Source organism: Polypterus senegalus, chromosome 1, assembly GCF_016835505.1.
Source record: "Polypterus senegalus isolate Bchr_013 chromosome 1, ASM1683550v1, whole genome shotgun sequence".
In the NCBI taxonomy this organism is placed as follows: Eukaryota; Metazoa; Chordata; class Cladistia; order Polypteriformes; family Polypteridae; genus Polypterus; species Polypterus senegalus.
The window spans coordinates 336,455,420-336,479,396 of NC_053154.1; the positions used below are offsets into that span (position 1 = coordinate 336,455,420).

The window sequence follows — 23,977 nt, forward strand, 5'->3', positions numbered from 1 at the left end:
TGAAGTTTCCTGCACCTTATTGTAGTTAAGCGCCCCCTTGTGGAGATGAGGTTTGCTGCACTCTGTGGTAGTTAAGCTCTCTCTTGTGTAGCAGAGGCTTTCTGTTGTTTGCTGTAGTTGAGCGCCCTCTTGTGGAGATGAGGTTTGCTGTACGTATTAAGTGTTAGTCATGTGCCCCCTACTGTTGCAGCGTTTTTTTTTTTGTAATTTATAGTAGTTAAGTGCCCCCTTGTGGAGTTGAAGTTTCCTGCACCTTATTGTAGTTAAGCGCCCCCTTGTGGAGATGAGGGTTTTTGTTACATTTTATGTAAGCCGAGTGCCCCCTCGTGTATCTAAGGTCTTCTGTAATTTGCGGTAGTTTAGTGTCCCCTTATGGAGCTGAATTTGGCTTCACTTTATGGCAGTTAAGTGCCCACAAGAAATTGTGTAATTTATAGCAGGTCAGCACCCCCCAGTAGAGATGAGGTTTGCTGTTAGTTATGTGCCCCATTGTGGAGTTTGAGGTTTTTTTTTTTTTTTATAATTTATGGTTAAATGCCCCTTTGTGGAGATGAAGTTTACTGCACTTTATTATAGTTAAGCGCTCCCTTTTGAAACTTGAGGGCTTTTGTTACACTTTATGTAAGCTAAGTGCCTCCTTGTGTAGCCAAGGTCTTCTGTAATTTACAGAAATTTAGCACCCCCTTGTGGAGATGAGGTTTGCTGCACTCTGTGGTAGTTAAGCTCTCTCTTGTGTAGCAGAGGCTTTGTGTTATTTGCTGTAGTTGAGCGCCCTCTTGTGGAGATGAGGTTTGCTGTACGTATTAAGTGTTAGTCATGTGCCCCCTACTGTTGCAGCGTTTTTTTTTTTTTTGTAATTTATTGTAGTTAAGCGCCCCCTTGTGGAGATGAGGGTTTTTGTTACACTTTATGTAAGCTGAATGCCCCCTCGTGTATCCAAGGTCTCCTGTAATTTGTGGTAGTTTAGTGCCCTCTTATGGAGATGAATTTTGCTTCACTCTGTGGCAGTTAAGTGCCCACAAGACGTTCAGTAATTTATAGCAGGTCAGCACCCCACTGTGGAGATGAGGTTTGCTGTATACTATGTTAGTTATGCGCCCCCTTGTGGAGCTTGAGGTTTTTTTTACACTTTATTTAAGCGAAGTGCCCCCTTGTGGAGATGAAGTTTGCTGCACTTTATTATAGTTAAGTGCCCCCTTGTGGCTATTGAGGGTTTTTTGTTACACTTTATGTAAGCTGAGTGCCCCCTTGTGTATCCAAGATCATCAGTAATTTGTGGTAGTTTAGCGCCCCCTTATGGGGCTTCACTCTGTGGCAGTTAAGTGCCCACAAGGCGTTCTGTAATTTATAGCAGGTCAGCGCCCCCTTGTGGAGATGAGGTTTGTGACACTCCTTGGTAGTTAGGTGCCCCCCTATTGTGTAATTCGTCATAAACCCTTTAAATCCGGGACATGCACAGTTACCCGCCTTTCTAAGTTTATTCTTGATTGCTAATTTATTGCTATTTATTTATTTTTTTTTTCCTTTTTCTCCCCCCAGTGTTGAAGCACACGTGGCGGAGTTGGGTGCTGGAATCTGTGACGGGTGGGCCGCCTCTGCATGAGCTTTTGCGAAGGTAAGTTGCGATACATGGACCCCAGGGTTTGGATTGGGGGAGGGGGGTGTGACCTGGGGTGTGGCGGTTTGAAGGGGGCGGGTGGGTGACAAGAGCAGCCTTCCCAGTATCAGCGATGTCCAAAAGCCCAGGGTTGTGAGTGCACAAGGCTGCCCCCCTGAGGCTTTTCCAGAGAACTGCTCCTTACTGCACATCGCTGATTTTTCATTTTGTTTTAGTCGGCCCTCCTCACCCAGGAGAACATTTACACGAAAATCCGCTTATCAGATGGCCGTCCTCTGCTGTGCATTTCCACTTTTATAATTGTGAGTTTATTTTTAATTGGTTTCATCTTTGGACCCACTCTAATACCATCAGAATTGGCTCTTTTGTGGCATAAACTGTGTCCTGAATTCCTGGATGGAACAAAATTCCCTTTCTTGTAATTTAGCCTAATTGTTTATTCAAGACAGAAAATGAGTGCTGATTGTTTTAGATTTGGAGCGATTAATAATAGATGGAGCGGGCGGCACTTCCTGCAGGAGGCTCGGCGGCGCCCCTCGTACTTTGCACTCTTATTTGAGACTCTGGCAGTTGCTATGTGCCCCCGAGTTGCCAGGCAGTGCCGGCTGCTGATTATTCAAAGCAGAATTGCTTAGATGGGAGATTGATTTTTTTTTTTCTTCTTCTTCTTTCCCATATGTTATGAATTATGCAGCCTAAAAGGATTTGAGAATAAATATATTTTTAGTAGCCCGCTAGTGCAGCGTTGCTGACATGGCGCTTGAGTTATATTTGGAATGGTCTGCCGTGCCAAGCAGCATGCGCCAGCGAAACAAGAGCACCACCGTCTGCCATGTTGCTCTCCTTCGGTTCGTTTATATCTCTTTTGTAGTGCACCTTGTAAAGGTGCTATATAGGGCCGGGTGACATCGTGTGGTCGATTGGCAGTGGAATTGGACTCTAAACCATGCCAAGTGCACCTCAGATGAGGTCACCCACCTGAAGCTAAGCCTGGTCAGGACCAGCCAGTACTTGGATGGGAGACCACCTAGGAGAAGGTTGGGTGGCTGCTGGAAGAGGTGTTGGTGAGGCCAGTAGGGGGTGCCTACCCTATGATCTAAATGTGGATCTCAATGCCACAGGGCAGTGATGGGCACACTGTGCTGTAAAAATGGTGCCATACTTCTGATGAGACGTAAAACTGAGGTCCTGACTCTCTGTGATCATTAAAGACCCCTGAGTATCCTTCATAAACAGTAGGGGATATCCTGATGACCTGACTCAACTACCCATTATGGTGGTCATTAAAGACCCCTGGGTATCATTCATAAAGAGTAGTGTGTATCCTGATATCCTGATTTAACTGCCCACCACAGTGGTCATTAAAGACCCCTGGGTATCATTCATAAAGAGTAAGGTGTATCCTGATATCCTGACTCAACTACCCATTATGGTGGTCATTAAAGACCCCTGGGTATCATTCATAAAGAGTAGTGTGTATCCTGATATCCTGACTCAACTACCCATTATGGTGGTCATTAAAGACCCCTGGGTATCATTCATAAAGAGTAGTGTGTATCCTGATATCCTGATTTAACTGCCCACCACAGTGGTCATTAAAGACCCCTGGGTATCATTCATAAAGAGTAAGGTGTATCCTGATATCCTGACTCAACTACCCATTATGGTGGTCATTAAAGACCCCTGGGTATCATTCATAAAGAGTAGTGTGTATCCTGATATCCTGATTTAACTGCCCACCACAGTGGTCATTAAAAACCCCTGGGTATCATTCATAAAGAGTAGGATGTATCCTGATTTAACTGCCCACCACGATGGTCATTAAAGACCCCTGGGTATCATTCATAAAGAGTAGGGTGTATCCTGATATCCCAGCTCAACTGCCCACCACGGTGGTCATTAAAGACCCCTGGATATCAATCATGAAGAGTAGGACCCCTTTAGTGAGCTGCCCAGGTACTTACTCACCAAGGCATGCCATTCACTCCTGGCTTGTGTTGTGCCCAGAGCTTGAAGTGACACTTCATTAGTAACACATCACGATCTGAGCCCTCAATGTGGGGGGCACCCCAGTTTTCTGCATGTATGTCAGCACCAAGGGGAACCCCCCCCCCATCACCTATCCCATTGTTTAACTGTTCTAAAAAATGAAGCGAACACTTAAATCACACATCAGATCTCGATGAATGAAATTTTCAAGTGGAAAGCCTTGACTGAGTAATGCTGGGTAATTCATTAAGAACAAAATGATGGAACAACAATCAGTGGGCACCAACACCACCGCCCCCCGTGGGCCAACTCCGCTTCTCACCGAAAATCAAAAATTGCAATAGCAAGTTGATCCAACTTGAGTGAATCTCATCACGGCAACTTGGTAGTGTGTGTGTGTGTGTGTGTGGCCCCCCCAAGTGTCTGTATGGACCCCCGACAACATCTGACCTGCTCCTGATGGTGACCAGGGGATCTCCTCCCAGACCTGATCAGGGCAACAATGGGCTCCTGGACAGTCTGTAGTACTACTTGGTGGCATCGGATGCACTGATACATAACGGGCTCAATCGCTCAGGTCTGGGGGGTAACATGCCAGCCAATCACTAGCATCAATGCCTTTGTCATTTAGGAACTGCCAACACACTTTGGTCACATGATCACACGGCCGGGCATTGTCCTGCACCAGGAAGGAACCCACTGCACCAGCGTCAGGTCTGACAGTGACCCAATAGCAATCAGGGTACCATTGACCCTCCAAAGATATGCCCACCCAAGACTATCACTGACCCACCACCAAAAGTGGCCATGATGGCTGATATTGCAAGCTGCATAACTATCACCACGGCATCTCCAGACTCTGTCACGTGTGCTTAGTGTGACCCTGCTGTCATCTGTGAAGAGAATGGGCACCAGTGGCAGAGCTGCCAATTGTGATATTCTCTGTCGAATGCCAATCGAGTTACACGGTGTTCGGCTGTAAACAAAGGTGCCATTAGAGGACATTGGGTCCCTTTTGCCACCCACAAGGAGACTGTATGTGGCAGTTTGGTCAGAAACATGCGTACCAGTAGCCAGCTGGAGGTCATTTTGAAGGCTCTGGCTGTGCTCCTCCTCACACACCGGAGCAGATACCAGTCCTGCCACTGGGCTGATGCCCCTCTACAACCCTATCCAGCTGTCCCGCCTGGTTTCTCCTCTGTGCTCTTGAGACCTTCTTGTGATGTCATGTATGGATGTGCCGTCCTGGAGGAACTGGACTGCCTGTGCCACCTGAATGGGCTGAAGATACCACCGTCATGCTGCCAGCAGTGACAAGGACACCAGCAAAACTAAAGAAGAATCAGTCAGGAGGGAGAAGAACAGAGCAACTGTCTGTGGCCACCATTCCCTTTTTGAGAGTGTCACCACTCCAGGTCACCTGTTGTCACTTTCATTTGCACCACAGCAGGTGACGTTGATTCCCAGTCCTTCCTAAGTGGACACCTTGATATCCCTGAAAATTCACTGACTTGTTAGACTGGGATGATTAAGCGTCCCCTTCATTTATTTTTTGAGCAGTGTATATTCTGTACATAAGCGACAAGATGGACAATCCAAGATGAGCAACCATTAATACCTCACTCAGAGCCCCCCCGTTGAACATTTTTAATTTATTTGAAATTTCTTGTGTTTATGATTTGCGATATTCTTTCCATTTTTTTGTATCCGTTTATCTAAACCCCTGGTACGCTGCATGCGATTTGTGGGCGGTTCTTCCCAAGAGGCGGGGCCACCTGCCAGGCACTGCACTCCGCCTCCCCCTAAATTGGGCGGGTCCTCCACAGCTCCAGGCGGCTCTTTGTGGATGTGCTCGCGAGTCGCCGAGTCATTTGGAGTTTTGCTGTCCTTGTGCCCCTCTGAATATTTTGCAAGTTTGACCCTCTTGTTGGTTTTTTTTTGTTCACCACTCTGCTTGGATTCTGCAGTGGGACTTTGTGAGTGTGCCAGGGAGTTGGTGAGCTTACTTATGTTGTTTATTATATTGTACTGGATTTTTGTCCTAAATAATATTATTTACATTTACAGTGGTGTGAAAAACTATTTGCCCCCTTCCTGATTTTGTATTCTTTTGCATGTTTGTCACACAAAATGTTTCTGATCATCAAACACATTTAACCATTAGTCAAATATAACACAAGTAAACACAAAATGCAGTTTTTAAATGATGGTTTTATTATTTAGGGAGAAAAAATCCAAACCTACATGGCCCTGTGTGAAAAGTAATTGCCCCTTGTTAAAAATCACCTAACTGTGGTGTATCACACCTGAGTTCAATTTCCGTAGCCACCCCCAGGCCTGATTACTGCCCCACCTGTTTCAATCAAGAAATCACTTCAATAGGAGCTGCCTGACACAGAGAAGTAGACCAAAAGCACCTCAAAAGCTAGACATCATGCCAAGATCCAAAGAAATTCAGGAACAAATGAGAACAGAAGTAATTGAGATCTATCAGGCTGGTAAAGGTTATAAAGCCATTTCTAAAGCTTTGGGACTCCAGCGAACCACAGTGAGAGCCATTATCCACAAATGGCAAAAACATGGAACAGTGGTGAACCTTCCCAGGAGTGGCCGGCCGACCACAATTACCCCAAGAGCGCAGAGACGACTCATCCGAGAGGTCACAAAAGACCCCAGGACAACGTCTAAAGAACTGCAGGCCTCACTTGCCTCAATTAAGGTCAGTGTTCACGACTCCACCATAAGAAAGAGACTGGGCAAAAACGACCTGCATGGCAGATTTCCAAGACGCAAACCACATTAGGGCTCATCTCAATTTTGCTAAGAAACATCTCAATGATTGCCAAGACTTTTGGGAAAATACCTTGTGGACTAAAGAGACAAAAGTTGAACTTTTTGGAAGGCAAATGTCCCGTTACATCTGGCGTAAAAGGAACACAGCATTTCAGAAAAGAACATCATACCAACAGTAAAATATGGTGGTGGTAGTGTGATGGTCTGGGGTTGTTTTGCTGCTTCAGGACCTGGAAGGCTTGCTGGGATAGATGGAACCATGAATTCTACTGTCTACCAAAAAATCCTGAAGGAGAATGTCTGGCCATCTGTTCGTCAACTCAAGCTGAAGCGATCTTGGGTGCTGCAACAGGACAATGACCCAAAACACAGCAGCAAATCCACCTCTGAATGGCTGAAGAAAAACAAAATGAAGACTTTGGAGTGGCCTAGTCAAAGTCCTGACCTGAATCCAATTGAGATGCTATGGCATGACCTTAAAAAGGCGATTCATGCTAGAAAACCCTCAAATAAAGCTGAATTACAACAATTCTGCAAAGATGAGTGGGCCAAAATTCCTCCAGAGCGCTGTAAAAGACTCATTGCAAGTTATCGCAAACGCTTGATTGCAGTTATTGCTGCTAAGGGTGGCCCAAGCAGTTGTTAGGTTCAGGGGGCAATTACTTTTTCACACAGGGCCATGTAGGTTTGGATTTTTTTTTCTCCCTAAATAATAAAAACCATCATTTAAAAACTGCATTTTGTGTTTACTTGTGTTATATTTGACTAATAGTTAAATGTGTTTGATGATCAGAAACATTTTGTGTGACAAACATGCAAAAGAATAAGAAATCAGGAAGGGGGCAAATAGTTTTTCACACCACTGTATATAGCGCCTTTCTCATTACTCAAATTGCTTTTCGTAGTAAGTGGGGTATGGGGGGGCACTTCAACCACCACTAATGGATGATGCGATGGCAGCCATTTTTGCGCCAGTCCATTCCCCACACATTAGTTATTAGGTGGTGACAGAGAGAGAGACAATTAGAGACAGGGGATCATTAGGGGGCGAGAATGACTTGACCACGGTGTGCAATTTAGTCAGGACATTGCGATACACCCTGCTCTGCACAAAGGATGCTGAGGGGTCTTAAATGACCATTGAGAGTCAGAACCACGGCTTTTACGTGTCATCTGAAGGATGGTGTCATTTTTACAACACGTTGTCCCCGTCACATTGGGATCCTCATTTAGACCACGGGGTAAGCGCCCCCTGCTGGCCTCCCCAACTCCTCTTCCAGCAGCACCCCAGACTTTTCCTAGGTGGTCACCCATTCAAGTGTTGGCTGGGCCTGAACAGGCTTAGCTTCGGGTGGATGACCTCTTCGGAGGTGCAGGTGGCGTTTTTGATCTCCTGGTCTGTTTTTTTTTTTTTTGTTCTCTTTGGCCCTTCTTTATTCCTGTGTGCTCCTTGGAGCTTCACAGTCTAACAGATCATTCTGGAAGAATAAACGTTTTACTGTATGAAGAGCCTGTGTGTGCCTTTATATCTAACTGGGGTTTTGATTGGAAATCCCCCACCGTGGGCATCTTGGGAAGGGATTTTGGGACTCCTAGTTCATATGACACTCCAAACTCCATCGAATTTGTGTGGAGTTCACGCTGCGTCCCGTTAGCCCCGCCCCTTTCTGTCCCTCTGACATAAAGTCCTGGGCATCCTGAACGGAGACATCACTACCTTTAGCCAGAGCAACAGATGTAGCTTCGCTAAAGACCCACTGACCCTTACAAAACCCTCTTTTTGAACTGCCGCAGGAGAAATGAGTTTTATTTTCAGTTCTTTTTCTTTATGTTTGCATTTTTGGACAAATAAACGGGACGACCTGCCTGGAACCCCACAATTTCTTGCTGGAGTCCTGAGCTGTCATTACAGCACAATAAATGTAACATACTAAGGGTTGGGTTTGTCCATCAAGTGATTGCTTGTGACCCACAGGGACTACAACCAGCCATTTGTAGTGCCTTTCACTATCTATCTTTATAGGATACAATGTGTCTTTTTCTATCTATGTATCACTATACAGGTGCTGGTCATAAAATTAGAATATCATGACAAAGTTGATTTATTTCAGTAATTCCATTCAAAAAGTGAAACTTGTATATTCGATTCATTCATTACACACAGACTGATGTGTTTCAAATGTTTATTTCTTTTAAATTTTGATGATTATAACTGACAACTAATGAAAGTCCCAAATTCAGTATCTCTGAAAATTAGAATATTGTGAAAAGGTTCAATATTGAAGACACCTGGTGCCACACTCTAATCAGCTAATTAACTCAAAACACCTGCAAAAGCCTTTAAATGGTCTCTCAGTCGAGTTCTGTAGGCTACACAATCATGGGGAAGACTGCTGACTTGACAGTTGTCCAAAGACAACCATTGACACCTGCACAAGGAGGGCAAGACACAAAAGGTCATTGCTAAAGAGGCTGGCTGTTCACAGAGCTCTGTGTCCAAGCACATTAATAGAGAGGCGAAGGGAAGGACAAGATGTGGTAGAAAAAGTGTACAAGCAATAGGGATAACCGCACCCTGGAGAGGATTGTGAAACAAAACTGTGGGGGAGATTCACAAAGAGTGGACTGCAGCTGGAGTCAGTGCTTCAAGAACCACCAGACACAGACGTATGCAAGACATGGGTTTCAGCTGTCGCATTCCTTGTGTCAAGCCACTCTTGAACAAGAGACAGCGTCAGAAGCGTCTCGACTGGACTGCTGCTGAGTGGTCCAAAGTTATGTTCTCTGATGAAAGTAAATTTTGCATTTCCTTTGGAAATCAAGGTCCCAGAGTCTGGAGGAAGAGAGGAGAGGCACAGAATCCACGTTGCTTGAGGTCCAGTGTAAAGTTTCCACAGTCAGTGATGGTTTGGGGTGCCATGTCATCTGCTGGTGTTGGTCCATTGTGTTTTCTGAGGTCCAAGGTCAACGCAGCCGTCTACCAGGAAGTTTTAGAGCACTTCATGCTTCCTGCTGCTGATGAACTTTATGGAGATGCAGATTTCATTTTCCAACAGGACCTGGCACCTGCACACAGTGCCAAAACTACCAGTACCTGGTTTAAGGACCATGGTATCCCTGTTCTTGATTGGCCAGCAAACTCGCCTGACCTTAACCCCATAGAAAATCTATGGGGTATTGTGAAGAGGAAGATGCAATACGCCAGACCCAACAATTCAGAAGAGCTGAAGGCCACTATCAGAGCAACATGGGCTCTCATAACACCTGAGCAGTGCCACAGACTCATCGACTCCATGCCACGCCGCATTGCTGCAGTAATCCAGGCCAAAGGAGCCCCAACTAAATATTGAGTGCTGTACATGCTCATACTTTTCATGTTCATACCTTTCAGTTGGCCAACATTTCTAAAAATCCTTTTTTTGCATTGGTCTTAATTAATATTCTAATTTTCCGAGATACTGAATTTGGGACTTTTATTAGTTGTCAGTTATAATCATCAAAATTAAAAGAAATAAACATTTGAAATACATCAGTCTGTGTGTAATGAATGAATCTAATATACAAGTTTCACTTTTTGAATGGAATTACTGAAACAAATCAACTTTGTCATGACATTCTAATTTTATGACCAGCACCTGTATAGTGCCTTTCCCCGGGTACTGTATCTATTACTTGGTTTATTTATTTCTAGTTTAGTGATTTCATCTATTCGTTTATGGTGTCTTTATCTGTTTATCTTTAAATATAGGATGTAGTGTTTTCCTCTACCTATGTATCACTATATAGTGCCTTTCCACATGTATCTATAAATGTATTTCTTTGTAGTATAGTGATTTGTTTCTATCACTCTTTGGTGTCTTTTCTATCAATCTATATCTATTGGATATAGTGTTTTCCTCTACATCACTATATAGTGCCTTTCCCCATGTATTTTTAAAATGTTTATTTGTTTCTAATATAGTGATTTTATCTATTACTATAGGATATAGTGTTTCCTCTACCTATGTATCACTGTATAGTTCCTTTCCCCATGTATTTATTAATCTGTTCATTTATTTCTAGTATAGTGATTTTATCTTTCACTCTATAGTGCATTTCTCTACTTATGTATGACTATATAGCACCTGTCTCTATCTATTACTGTACTATAGGATATAGTGTTTTCCTCTACCTATGTATCCCTATATAGTGCCTTTCCCTACTTATATTACAGGGGCACATCCTCGCAGGGTGGGCTCTGATCTTCGTCCCTCTCGGCTTTGCCCTTCTGCGTCGTCTCTTGTACATTCAATATTTTCGGGTGTTGGTGCTGCCCTCTGCTGGTGCAGTCTCGCATTTGGTCAGTGTGGCATTGAATTGATGTGGTGTTGTGTTCTGCGTTTCTGGGCTGGCTGCTTGTTCGCTTCGGTGGCCTCGGCTTAAGGCCGTTCTCTGGTTAACTCAAGTGCGGTCAGTTGTATTGATGGTGGGCTCATCTGCTGGACGGTCAGGCGTCTCCTTAGAGCGACACTGAGCTCCCGTTATGCGCCTACTCTTTAGTTTAGCGCTTGTCTGAGAAGTGCGTCATCATTTCTGCCATTCGCTCTTGACCCCAATGGTTTATTAAAACGGATCGCAGAATGAAGGTCAGGATTATTTTACATTGGAAATTTCTGTTGACAAGTAATCTAAACTGCCATCTTCAGGTTCAGTTTGGCCGACGGGTGTGCCGGTGTCGCCGTGACTGAGTCACTGAAGCCACAGGGGCACACATTTAAAAGTCAGTGCGGATAAATGAGATCAGCTCAATTAGTTGATGTACATACGGTAAAATCACTGAATAGAGGAGTGCAGCTGCAGCCGATGCCATGTGTGCAAAACTCGATGCCCTGGGGCCGAATTCAAGAAATAAGAAAACGGAAAGCTCAGTGTAAAGGAGCGTGACGTGGCCGTGGCGTATCCCGTGTGCCGCCATCGCCGCTCTCTTTCTGTCGTTTTCATGCTTTTTGTTCTTTTCTTTCTGACTCACTGCACAAGTAGGGCACACCTGAGCCATTGTCAGATGTGTTCTTTCTGAGCACTGGCCGCGTAAAATCCTCTTTTATTTGTGTGCCACAATGTCGCCGGATGAATGGTCCCGCTTTTCAAAGTCGCTTCTTAGCCGATTTTCTGCTCCGCCGTGATGCTCCCTCGAAGATTAGGGCTGTCAATTGAATGCCTGAAGTGCAGACGTGGCGTCGGGAAGAAAGAAATGCGGATATTAAAGGATAACAAGCGAGTAAGGAAATGTGCCACTCGGGGGGCGTTTGGGGGGCTTGGCTGCTAACCGATTAGAAAGTTGGAGCATTTCACGTCACTTCAAAGAGTTCGTTATCACACTTTTGTTAATTAATTATTTTGTAACGATGAGTCAGATTGAAAAATGAAAGTCGTGACATGAATGTCATTCGGTGCATTAAAAGGCTTCTGGAATTCAAGTAGCCCCTTGGCCCAATAATCCTTGGTGCATACAGAGCTACAACATTAAAGCAAGTCAAGTCGGGGAGCAGGCACTGGCATAGCTGGTTGCTGCACCCACTACACGACGAAAAAACTCGGGATCCCGCTTTGCAACTCCCCAGGCAGACATGCAGTCCAGTCCCACCCTCCGAAAATGACCCTCTATCTGCCGCAGCCTGGTGTTACGTGGGCGACCCCTTGGCCTGGTCCAGCCACTCGGGTCCCCAACAGTGAGGATCTTATGAGCCGGATCACCCTCGTAGTGCCATAACTGACGCTCCCTCACAATCCAGGTCATGTGCCTCATTCGGGACTCCATGAGCAACACAACGTCAAACCAACGGCACCCAAGGATTTTCTGGAGAGACGCACTACCAAAGGAGTCCAGTCTTTGTCTCAGGTCACTGAATAGCGTCCATGTCGCACAACCATATAGTAAGACAGGAAGCACCAGGATTATAAAGACTTGGACCTTCGTCCTTTTGCATTGATATCCGGAGCACCACACACACCTTTTCAGTGACCTCATGATCCCCCTCATGCTCTCCCAATCCGTCTACTGACTTCACAGAGAGAATGAATGTCACTGCCAAGGTAAGCAAACCTCTCAATGACGAGGTCGACACTCTCTCCGCAGACAGACACACTGCTGATGGCCGTGCCCAAGAGGTCATTAAAGGCCTGGCTCTTTGGTTTTTATCAGGACACTCAGACTCCTCACTCAGTCTCTCGAGCGCCCCGATCAGAGCCTCCATTGACTCCGCGAAGATCACAGCATCATCAGCAAAGTCAAGATCCGTGAAACTTTCTTCACCAACAGATGCCCCGCAGCCGCAGGACCCCACGACCCTAACCAACACCCAGTCCACACAAGCATTGAACCGAGTAGGAGCAGAACACACTGCTGACAAACCCCAGAATCAACTGGGAAAAACACGGAGGTCCTGCCTCCACTCTTTACAGCACTCACAGTACCAGTCTGAGGGGCGGAGTTCAGTCGGCAGGAGGACGGACTTACAGTAGATGCTGCCTTCCGCTGAGTGATGTACTGTGGGTAGCAGGAAGAAAGAGAAAGCATGGTTGTTTTCACTGTCTAAGTATTTGCACTTCACAAAGTTAAAGAGTTCCTTAGAAATAGTGTGCGTCAAGTGAAGCAACGTAAGTTCTGTTCGTTTTTTGGTTTGATCCATACTCTTCCATTTATCCGGGGTCGGGTCGCGTGGGCAGCAGCTTGAGCAGAGAGGCCCAGACTTCCCTCTCCCCGGCCACTTCTTCCAGCTCTTCTGGGAGAATCCCAAGACGTTCCCAGGCCAGCCGGGAGACATAGTCCCTCCAGCGTGTCCTGGGTCTTCCCTGGGGTCTTCTCCCGGTTAGACGTGCCCGAAACACCTCACCAGGGAGGCATCCAGGAGGCATCCTGATCAGATGCCCGAGCCACCTCATCTGACTCCTCTCGATGCGGAGGAGTAGCGGCTCTAGTCTGAGCTTCTCACCCTATCTTGAAGGGAAAGCTCGGACACCATGCGGAGGAAACTCCTTTCGGCCGCTTGTATTCGCGATCTCGTTCTTTCAACAACAACAACATTTATTTCTATAGCACATTTTCATACAAATAGTAGCGCAAAGTGCTTTACATATTAAAGAATAGAAAAATGAAAGACACAATTATAAAACAAAATAAATCAACATTAATTAACATCGAATAAGAGTAAGGTTCAATGGCCAGGGGGGACAGAAAAAAAAAAACTCCAGACGGCTGGAGAAAAAATAAAATCTGTAGGGATTCCAGACCATGAGACCGCCCAGTCCCCTCTGGGCAATCTACCTAACATAAATGAAACAGTCCTCTTTGGATTTAGGATTCTCACGGAAGGGCTTGATGATGATGATGGTCACGTAGACTTCTGCCTTTTAATCCGTCCATCATTGTTGGAGCATCATGAAGCTTTGAGTAGGTGGAGGTGGCGCAGGCCACCACCACAAAGAAACCGGAAAAAGAAACAGAAAAGAGAGTAGGGGTCAGTACGGATTTTAGAGCCACCATGAATAGTTATTTTGAGGAAATTGAACATATAGAGTATCAGGATTAAGTTAAATTAAGATTAAAATGAAGTTATAAAAAGGCCATTTTAGTCACTACCCATAGCTCATGACCATAGGTGAGGGTAGGAGCGTAGATCGACTGGTAAATTGAGAGCCTTGCCTTACGGCTCAGCTCTTTTTTCACCACGACAGACCGATCATCAGAGCCCGCATCACTGTGGACGCCGCACCGATCCGCCTGTCGATCTTACGCTCCATTCTTCCCTCACTCGTGAACAAGACCCCGAGATACATGAACTCCTCCACTTGGGGCAGGATCTCGCTCCCAAACCTGAGAGGGCACTCCACCCTTTCCCGGGTTGAGGACCATGGTCTCGGATTTGGAGGTGCTGATTCCCATCCCAGCCACTTCACACTCGGCTGCGAACCGACTCAGAGAAAGCTGAAGATCACGGCCTGATGAGGCAAACAGGACAACATCATCTGCAAAAAGCTGAGATTTTTTGCTTGAAATTTCGTTAACACTAAACCGTTTCTCACCTAAAGGCACCTTGCCTACAACTTCGGTATTGCAACTTTAAGATTAATATTTGTGTAAGATTTGCAATGTGATTTTCCTTTATGTTTAACTTGAAAACTAAGAATAGATCTACTTTATTTTTTATTGTAGACCACACACCCCCACTGTCATATGTACAGTTATATCTGCAAATTAAAGGTTTGGATTTGAAATCTACCTTCCAAGTGTTTTAACGGGCACGCTATTGCGAATGCCAACTATTCCTGCACAACCAGAAGAAGTCCTTTAGTGGTTTCTCTATTTCAGTACCAGTGTAGAGGCCAGCCATGATATCCAGCAACCTCGAGGGGATCCCATGAACCCTCATAATGTCCCACAGGGCAGCTCGATCAACTGAGTCGAACGCTTTGCAAAAATCGACAAAGGCTGCAAAGAAACTCTGCCGATTTTGCGTTTGCGCTCCATGAGAACCCTCAGTGCCAGGATGCGGTCGATGGTAGACTTTTTAGGTGTAAAACTAGACTGTTCCGGTCGCTGGTAGGTGGGCAAGTGATCATTGAGGACGACCCTAGCAAGGACCTTACCCGCCACCGGCAGCAGTGTTATCCCCCTGTAGTTGCTGAAATCCAGGCAATCACCGTTCCCATTCCAGATAAAGACGACAAGTCCCGTTTTCCCGTCAGTTGGGATGATGCCAGTCTCCCAAATGGAAGCAAAGATTGTTTGCAATGCCAGGAGGACAGCCGTATCACCATTCACCCCCGGTATGCCACAGATCCCTGCAGCCTTTCCCCCCCTCAGCTGGTTCACCACCTGTGCCATCTCACTGAGATTGGGTGGTTCACAGCTGATTGGAGGATCAGCCTCAATGACCGTGGACCCAGAGATATCCAATGTCCTAGCCGGAGAATCAGCTTTGAACAAGTAGCCAGCCCAGTGGGTCACAACTGCAGTGTCATCCGTAAGGACCGTCCCATCGGCCGCCCTGACTGCGACTCTCCGAGGACCAGATTCAGATGTGCGTAATGCTTCGATTCCTCTGTAAGGAGGACGTGGGTCGCTAGACCACAGACGGTGTGTCACTTGCTCACAGATTCCTCTAACAAACATCTCCTTATCTGCCCTCAGAACCCTCGCAGCCGTCCTTCTCAGTTCCTGGTACAGATCAAAGTTGCCATTGAGCCGTGCGCTGCGACTCCTCTCGATGATATCCAGGGTGCCCTGCGAGATGAAACACCTCCTTCTGGGAACACCGGTGACACCAACACAACCCTCGGCAACCTTCAGGGTCTTGTCACGGAAGGTCTCCCACATCACATTAGGATCGACAGTCGTATCCAAATCTGCAAGTTCCTCACACAAACTGCGTGCTGACTCATTAGAAACATCCTGGTCTTGGAGTCTGGCCAAGTCCAGGTTCATTTTCCTAGTAGGTGGTAACCCACTGGACCTAAACTGGATCATCAGAGTAGCAACAACAAGTCTGTGGTCAGAATTCACAAACTGGGCACTTCTGTATACCCTGCAGTTTTACAAGAGCCTCCAGTGTCTGCCCACGAGGATGTGATCGATCTCCTTCACCGCACCACCAGTATTGGAGTACCAAGTCCAATGATGCGGTTCAGGGCGCTGGAACTGGGATCCAGTGATTTGCAGCCCCTGACCTTTTGCAAAGTCAAGGAACATGGAGCCACTTTCACGACGGTCCCCAGACCCATGGGGACTGAGACAATCCTCATAGCCAGCCCTGTCAGTGCCAGTGGTTGCATTGAAGTCACCCATGACCAGAGGAGTGTCACCTCGAGGACACCCATCAACCACCGAGTGAAGCCGTAAATAAAATGTCTCCCTCGCCGAGACATCACTGACCATGGAGACAACAGACAAAGGCACCCAGGGAGTGCCGTAATCTGAGTCCCATAATGCGCTCGTTGAAAGGCGTGACATCGGACACCATTGGAAGAAGCAAATCCGCTACAGCAACAGCTACTCCCCGAGTATGACAGCCATCAGACCGACCAGACCAATAAAAGGTGTACCCACCTACAGAGATCTGGCCAGTCCCCGGTCTGCACACCTCAGAGAATGCCGCCACTGAAATACGAAATTTACGCAGCTCTTCCGACAGCAGAGGAAGATGACCATCTTGCCAGAGAGATAAGACATTCCATGCACCCACCCGTATGGGCCGCCTCAAATTGGGACCCGAGTGCTGCCGTACAGCGGGCGACGCCTCAGCACCACACCAGTTCCGATCCCCAAAAGACCCGACCCTGTTTGCTCTCCAACAGTTACGACTCTTCTGGGGATGGGGCTCCCGAGGGCTTTCCCCCATCCCCTTCATGTTGCGGGCAGCTTTCATTTGGGCGGCTGCAGCAGAGCTACTCCCGCGGAGAGCAAAAAGGAGTCCTTTCTGTCGTCTCAGAGCTTTGTGAAGTTTTTTTTTACGGTGGCTGGAGTGCCAATCCTGCCACCAACCCCCATGATTTCCCTGCAAGTTGGAGGACCGCTTGCAGGGCAGGATGCAGTTTAACGTCATACCCAGGACAGACATTAAAGCCATCCACTTAATATTGTGGAGGATCCCCTCATGAGGCATGGACTCCACTGGACCTCCAAAGGTGTCCTGGGGTCTCCGGCACTAAGATATCAGCGGCAGATCCTTCAAGTCCTGTGAGTGGTCAGGTGGGACCTCCATGGACCGCACTTTCTTTTCCAGCCCATTCCAATGATTGAGGTCTGGGGAATTTAGAGAACTCTTTGTCATGTTCCTCAAACCCTTCCTGAATCATTTTTGCTAAGGGGTCAGGGTGCATTGGAAGAGGCCGCTGCCATCGGGGTATACTGTGGCCATGAAGGGATGTAACGTGCCTTAGGAAGGTGGTACGTGTCAAAGTAAAGCCCACGTGAATGCCAGGACCCAAGATTACCTAGAAGAACCTCGTCCAGAGCCTCACACTGCCTCGGCTGGCGTGCCTTCATCTTCTTCATAATAAATGACACACACACACACCTCGCCGTCCACCTGATCTAAAAGAAAATGAGGTTCCTCAGACCAGATCGTCATCTTCCATTACTCCATGGTCCAGTTCTGATGTGCACATGCTCATTGTAGATGTTTTCAGTAGTGGATAGGGGTCTAAATGGGCACCTTGACCAGTCTGTGGCCGTGCCACCCCATATGCTGTGTGTTCTGACACCTTTCTGTCATATACACACAGATATAATAAAATGCACTACTTCAAATGTTTGTGAAGCACCATCTGTTGGAATGACAATCTATTTATGCTAATATAATATTTGTATTTATCACCTTATAGCGCCTTGGTCTTTGACTACAGTAGAATATATGTATCACTATATAGCGCCTTTCCCATATATATATATATATATATATATATATATATATATATATATATATATATATAAATGTATCTATTTATGCTAATATAATAGTTGTGTTTATCACTTTATAGCACCTTGCTCTATGACTACAGTAGAGTATCATTATATAGTGCCTTTCCCCATGTATCTTTTAATCTATTTGTCTCTAATATAATGCTTTTATTTATCACTTTATAGTGCCTTTCCCCATGTATCTATTAATATAGCTGTATCTAATTACAGTGCTTTTATTTATCACTTTACATCACTCTTCTCTATCTATAATAAAATATATAGTGCCTCTCTCTCCCTATGTATCACTATATAGCGCCTTCAGGTATCTATTACTCATTCAGACTCTTATTCTTTTGTTAAGGTGGATAATGTTAGACTTAATACTGGCAGTTTGCAGTTTAAGTGTATAATTAATTGATCTTTCAGTCAAGGAAGATGTGTATTAAAATGCATACATGCACTATGAACTAATTTTCATTTCGGGGGCAATATAAAAGCTAAACTACAAAACAGGGTGGGCCATTGAGACACATGGATGGGCATCGGCCTACCCGGGTCCAATACTTGAGAACAGTGACCATCACCTTAAGATGCTTTACAGTTGCTATACCGTTTCTGCAGTGTGAGTCCTGGCAGAGGGAGGCGTCCTAGGCCAGGTTTATACTTAACGCTCAGAATACGTACACGCCGTATCATGGCTGCCACGCGTTTTCAGCGTTCATTTGATGCGTCCTCTGAGCAGGTCCTCAGAAATTAACGCGACGTGTGAGCGAGTTGCAGTACCAGCAAAAAGTCGGGGGGTCGCGCAGTGTGATAATGTTGAAATGTGACGTTAGAGTCTCTGTTTACTATCTGCATGCGACAGAACGCCGCTTTGTGGATCCGGCGAGACTGGTGTGCGCGATTCAATGTTTGAAGTGTTGAAGCAAAATGCCGACATACAGATGCATTCGTAGTGCTTTTATATTCAAGCGTCGCATATTCCCGATCGTAATGACACGATACATTTTAAAAGCCTCAATCTTTTGTGACGTCTTTTTTTTTTTTTTTGCAACTTCACAACAGCAACATAACGTACAGCCACAGAGGAAAAAAAATGAAGGACATGGTGAACTCGTGTATTTTTTGATTAAAGTGGAAATTTCGGCTTTAATCTCGAAATGTCCACTTTAACCTCGTAGTTTACTTTATCATTAAAGCAGACCGTCGTAAACTTCATTAACGTTGCTAGTTTTTAATCGCTAAGGCAAGCAGCAATAGATCACCGCACAGAACACATTAAATGTACGATATTCCAACTCTCTGCACATTTACAATCTTTAGAATTATACTTGATATCACCTTAATGATGAAATGATAAATCGTTAATTTCGTTTAAATAATGAATATTGTTAATAATTACACACATGGGGTGACACGGTGGCGAAGCGGTAGCGCTGCTTTCTCGCAGGGAGTCACATCCCTGGAGTTTACATGTTTTCCTGCTGGGTTTCCACAGTGTGCTCCGGTTTAATCCCAAAGATATGCAGATTTGGTGCCGCTAAAATGACGCCAGTGTATGTGAGTGCTTGTATTCATTTTGCGATGAGCTGATGCCCGTCCAAGGATTGTTTCTGCCTCGTGCCCAATGGTTGATAGAATGGGCACATCCCTGGATTGATGGATTTAATCATTAAACATTCCTATATTGCGGTAAGGTGTCATCGGAATTTAATGGCTGTTCCAGGTAATTCACAACACAGCGAAGCCGAACCTGTTCTCACCGTGATGATATCTCGCACTGCCCCCTGGTGGATTCCTCCAGATTTACGCAAAGTACGCGCAGTTATAAACAGTACAACGCTTGTGTAGCAGGAGCGTCCGCTGCAGCATGAAGTATAAACCCGGCCTTAGGGTGCAGCACTGACCCGGTGAGGTTCTGTTATAGCGCCTTTCATAGTGAATGCCATTCTAAGGTGCTTTACAGGTGCAGTGTAATTATTATTATTTTTTTGCAATGTAAGCAGTATGAGGTGAAATGCCTGATATGGGGGTTTGAGCTGCCACCTCTGATCTGTACAGTTCAGTGCCTTAGCCAGTAGGGGGCAACGCTGCCATTCTCAGTTCTTGACTGCAGTCCTTGACCTGAAAGACATGCTGTAAATTTAAACTCCTCTAATAATAGTAATTTGTTAGATTTATCTGCTGTCGCTACTCAAAGTGCTTTGCGTAGACCGACGGGGGCCACTTCAGCCGCCCACCCACCTGCACGATGTGATGGCATCCATTCTTGTGCCAGTGCACTCATTAGGTTGGTGAAGGGTTAGGAGAGATAATTGGCCACTTAGAGAATGGGGATGATCGGAGGGCCAAAATGGATGAGGCCGTGGTGGGCACTTTTGCCAAGACATCGGGATACCCCTGACTCTTTTTGAAAGATGCCCAAGGATCTTTAATGACCACAGAGAGAGAGAGTCAGGGCATCGGTTTTACATCTCATCTGAAAGATGGCACCAGTTGTTTTACAGCACAGTGTCCCCATCACAGTCACTGGGGCTTTGGGATCCCCACAAAGACCCCACAGGGTAAGCGCCCTCGCCAACATCTCAAACCTCGCCACCTGCCCTGAGTTCACCTTCACTTAACGAGAAATTGTTAACCTAAACCGCTGGCACATTTAAATGCTCTCTAATTGGGTAAAAAGAGCAGCAAACGGTAAATAAGATATGCGGCCTTTTTTTTTTTTTTCCAGTCATATGAGAGAAAAGTGGAAATGGGTTGCCTGGCAACCAGAGATATTAAACTTTAAATTTAGTGAGTGTGTGTGTGTTTTATTTGTTTCATTTCCTTGTCACCCTTTTAATAGAAATGTTCGCTCACTGAGAGGTAATATCATGCAGCTGAAAGTCAGAGCGTCGCTGGGGATCACTTTGTGTGCGCCCCATGAAGCAAACACACATCTCCATTTGTCAAAAGTCGCGTTCGCTCGATGTTTTCAGCCGAATGAGCCGAGATGATCCCGCGGCTGTTCTGCCTTCTATTGATCTTCTTCTTCTTTTTTTTTTTTTTTTTCGTCTTCTGACAGGATGGCTATATCTCCACTCTGTCATGCGAGCTTACTAATCGGAGGAGATTTGTAAAGGAATAAGCGGTGACCACTCACACGTTACAGCTGAGGCTTCTTATCCAAAACATCACATTCGGGTTCTTATTTTCACAGTTCAGTTCCACTTTCGGTGTCAGCATGTAAAGCCGATGCCACAATATGCGACTTCTAGTCTGTTATATGCTCAAGGGACCCAAACACTTCCAAAAATTTCCCACTTGAGGGAGAAATCCTGTCAAAAACCCCAGCTAATAACATAGAGGGGAGATAGAACCTTTGTAGATAAAAGATTTAATGAAGAATAAAGTAAGCTCTGAGGATCACAAAGGCAGAGAAGGCAAAAAATGAATTGTCTGAAAAGGTGAAGACAATCCAAGGTGAACCAAATCCCAATATGAAACTGAAGGTGAAGTAAAAAAAAAAAACAGAGCATAGATTCAAAATATCCACTAAATCACAAAACACAGACAATCACAGTAATGTGTGGTTTTGAAATTTTTATGTCAGCAACAGAAAACAGAATGAATTAAACCCAGGGTAAGTGTCTGTGTGTGTCTGTCTGGTTGCTAAGATGGTGCATCATAAGCAATTGTAGTTATAAAATGCATTGCATTTGCCGTTCCAACAGATGGAGCATCAAATATTTGTAGTAATACAATGCATTGCATTTGTCGTTCCAACAGATCGTGCATCACAAACATTTGTAGTAATAAAGTACATTGCATTTGTCATTCCAACAGATGGCGCTTCACAAATATTTGTAGTAATAAAGTACATTGCATTTGTCATTCCAACAGATGGCGCATCAAATATTTGTAGTAGTACAATGCATTGCATTTGTCGTTCCAACAGACGGAGCATTAAATATTTGTAGTAATAAAATTCATTGCATTTGTCGTTCCAACAGACGGATCATCAGATATTTGTAGTAATAAAATCTACCCATCCATTATCCAACCCGCTATATCCTAACTACAGAGTCACGGGGGTTTGCTGGAGCCAATCCCAGCCAACACAGGGCACAGTAGTAATAAAATGAATTGCATTTGTCATTCCAACAGGTGGCACATTACAAACTTTTGTAGTAATGCATTGTGTTTTTTTACTGCAAATATTTATGATGTGCCATTTGTGTCTCAACCAGGGGGATGCGAATGACCTTGCAGTCAATGTGGAAATGTGACTGTGCATCTTACAGATTGTGCTAAAGGAAAAGAGACATGTCACCCTAATTAGGGACACCCTGTTATATTTTGTCACTTTACCTTTCAACCTCCTTGGTTTTTAACCCCAAGTATTTCTTGGGCTTGGGATTCTATGTAGTCATGATAAACCTCTGAGGCTAACAATCGTACATGTAAATAGGGTTATCACCAAACGTCTCTCTGGTTCAGAATTTTTTGTAAATATGGTTAATACCAAGTGTCTCTTGGCCTTGGAATTCTGTGTAAATACGGTTAACCCCAAGCATCTCTCGGGTTCAGAACTTAATGCAATTATGGTTAACACCAAGCATCTCTCAAGGTAATAATTTTATGTAAATACGGTTAACCGCAAGTTTTTCTTGAGCTCGGAATTCTACATAAATACGGTTAACACCAGCCATCTTTCAGATTAACAATTCTGCGTAAATGTGGTAAACCCCAAGCATCTCTCTGGTTCAGAATTTTATGTAAATACGGTTTACCCCGAGTGTCTTTCGGGTTAAGCCATTATGATCCAGGGCACAGTGTTAAGACTGAACAACACCCTGAGGAGTATTCTGCTGCCATCTAGTGGATAAAATAACATCATATTGCACAAGTTACTCCCTTGTAAGTCATCAGTATTTATGAGTGGGGTGCAAAGGTGGGGTTTTGGGGAGGGAAAGGGTGTGGGGACTGTTCGCCTGGCAGGCCCTCTGCCCACCTTGAACCCTGTCCAATTTCTGCCGCCATTATCTCTAGTCCTTGGCTCACGTTGACCACCATTAGGGTTTGGGGGGTATTGTGTGTCAGCCACTCTCTGCACACTTTGACCTTGACTCATGACATATTGTTGGTTCCCAGCTTGCTAAGGCAGATAAAAAAAATACACGGGCACAAGCCTTTTTGTGATTTAACCCTTGCTGTACTAAAGTGCACTACAATACAATGCCTATTTTCAAAAATGCTCGTGATTCTATTTGAGTATAGTGCATGTACATCATCAGCTTTTCTATAACCGTAGGACTTTGGGGAACTCCAGAACTTGACCTGATGTTATTTTAGAAGAATGAAGTGGACAGGACTGGCAAGCTTTGTTGGGCTCGAATGGCTTGTGCTCATCTGATTGTTCTCAAGAGTGTTGAGAACATTAGGAGGTTTCATGAGTCGTCTTCTTCATTCAGTGTGAGAAAAGTGAATTGTAGACAGGCCTTAACATCGTCTGAACAGTTCATAAGTGGTTGGTCAAGTCCCCTGCTTGAAAGGAAAGGGAAATCTGCGAGGCTGACTCTGGGGCTACAGGGGATGAGTTATGAAGAAAGATCAAAAGAGCTGAGCCTTTACAGGAGATGCAGAGGAGACCTGACTGGAGGGTTTAAAACGAGGAAGGGAATTAGTCCAGTGGATCGAGACTGCGACCATAAAATGAGTTCATCAAGAACACGGGGACACAGCTGGAAACTTGTGAAGGGGAAATTTCACACAAATATTAGGATGTTTTTCTAATAGACACATAAGCGACCAAGTAGTATGATAGATTGTAGGACTTTAGGTAACTTCAGATGTTATTTTAGAATAATAAAGTGGATGGGACTGGCAGACTTTGTTGGACCAAACGGCCTGTCCTCATCCAGATTGTTCTAAGGTGGCACCGTACGACCAAACCATCGTGATATGCCTGGTGAATTCAGTTGCATGAAGCTTCGGCGTGGCAAAAAGACAAAATGATCGGGATGAAGTGAAAGGTCAAGAAGGGCATTAGCCCACCCCTCGCCCCCCTTGCACTGTTCACACTGCAGTATCTATCCGTGTTTGCATCAGTTATGTCAAGTAAAGAGGCCGTGAGTTTGATGGTTGGCCTTAACATC

At 45.2% G+C, this 23,977-nt stretch overlaps 1 protein-coding gene across 1 annotated transcript in view; it reads left to right on the forward strand.

Annotated features, from left to right (window-relative positions):
- LOC120516946 (tumor protein p53-inducible protein 11-like) overlaps positions 1-23,977 on the forward strand; it is a 258,054-nt gene that overhangs the window by 137,054 nt on the left and 97,023 nt on the right. Inside the window, exon 2 of the mRNA XM_039738989.1 lies at positions 1,540-1,615. The gene's annotated coding sequence lies outside the window, so the exon portion shown is untranslated. The remainder of the gene's footprint in view (positions 1-1,539; positions 1,616-23,977) is intronic.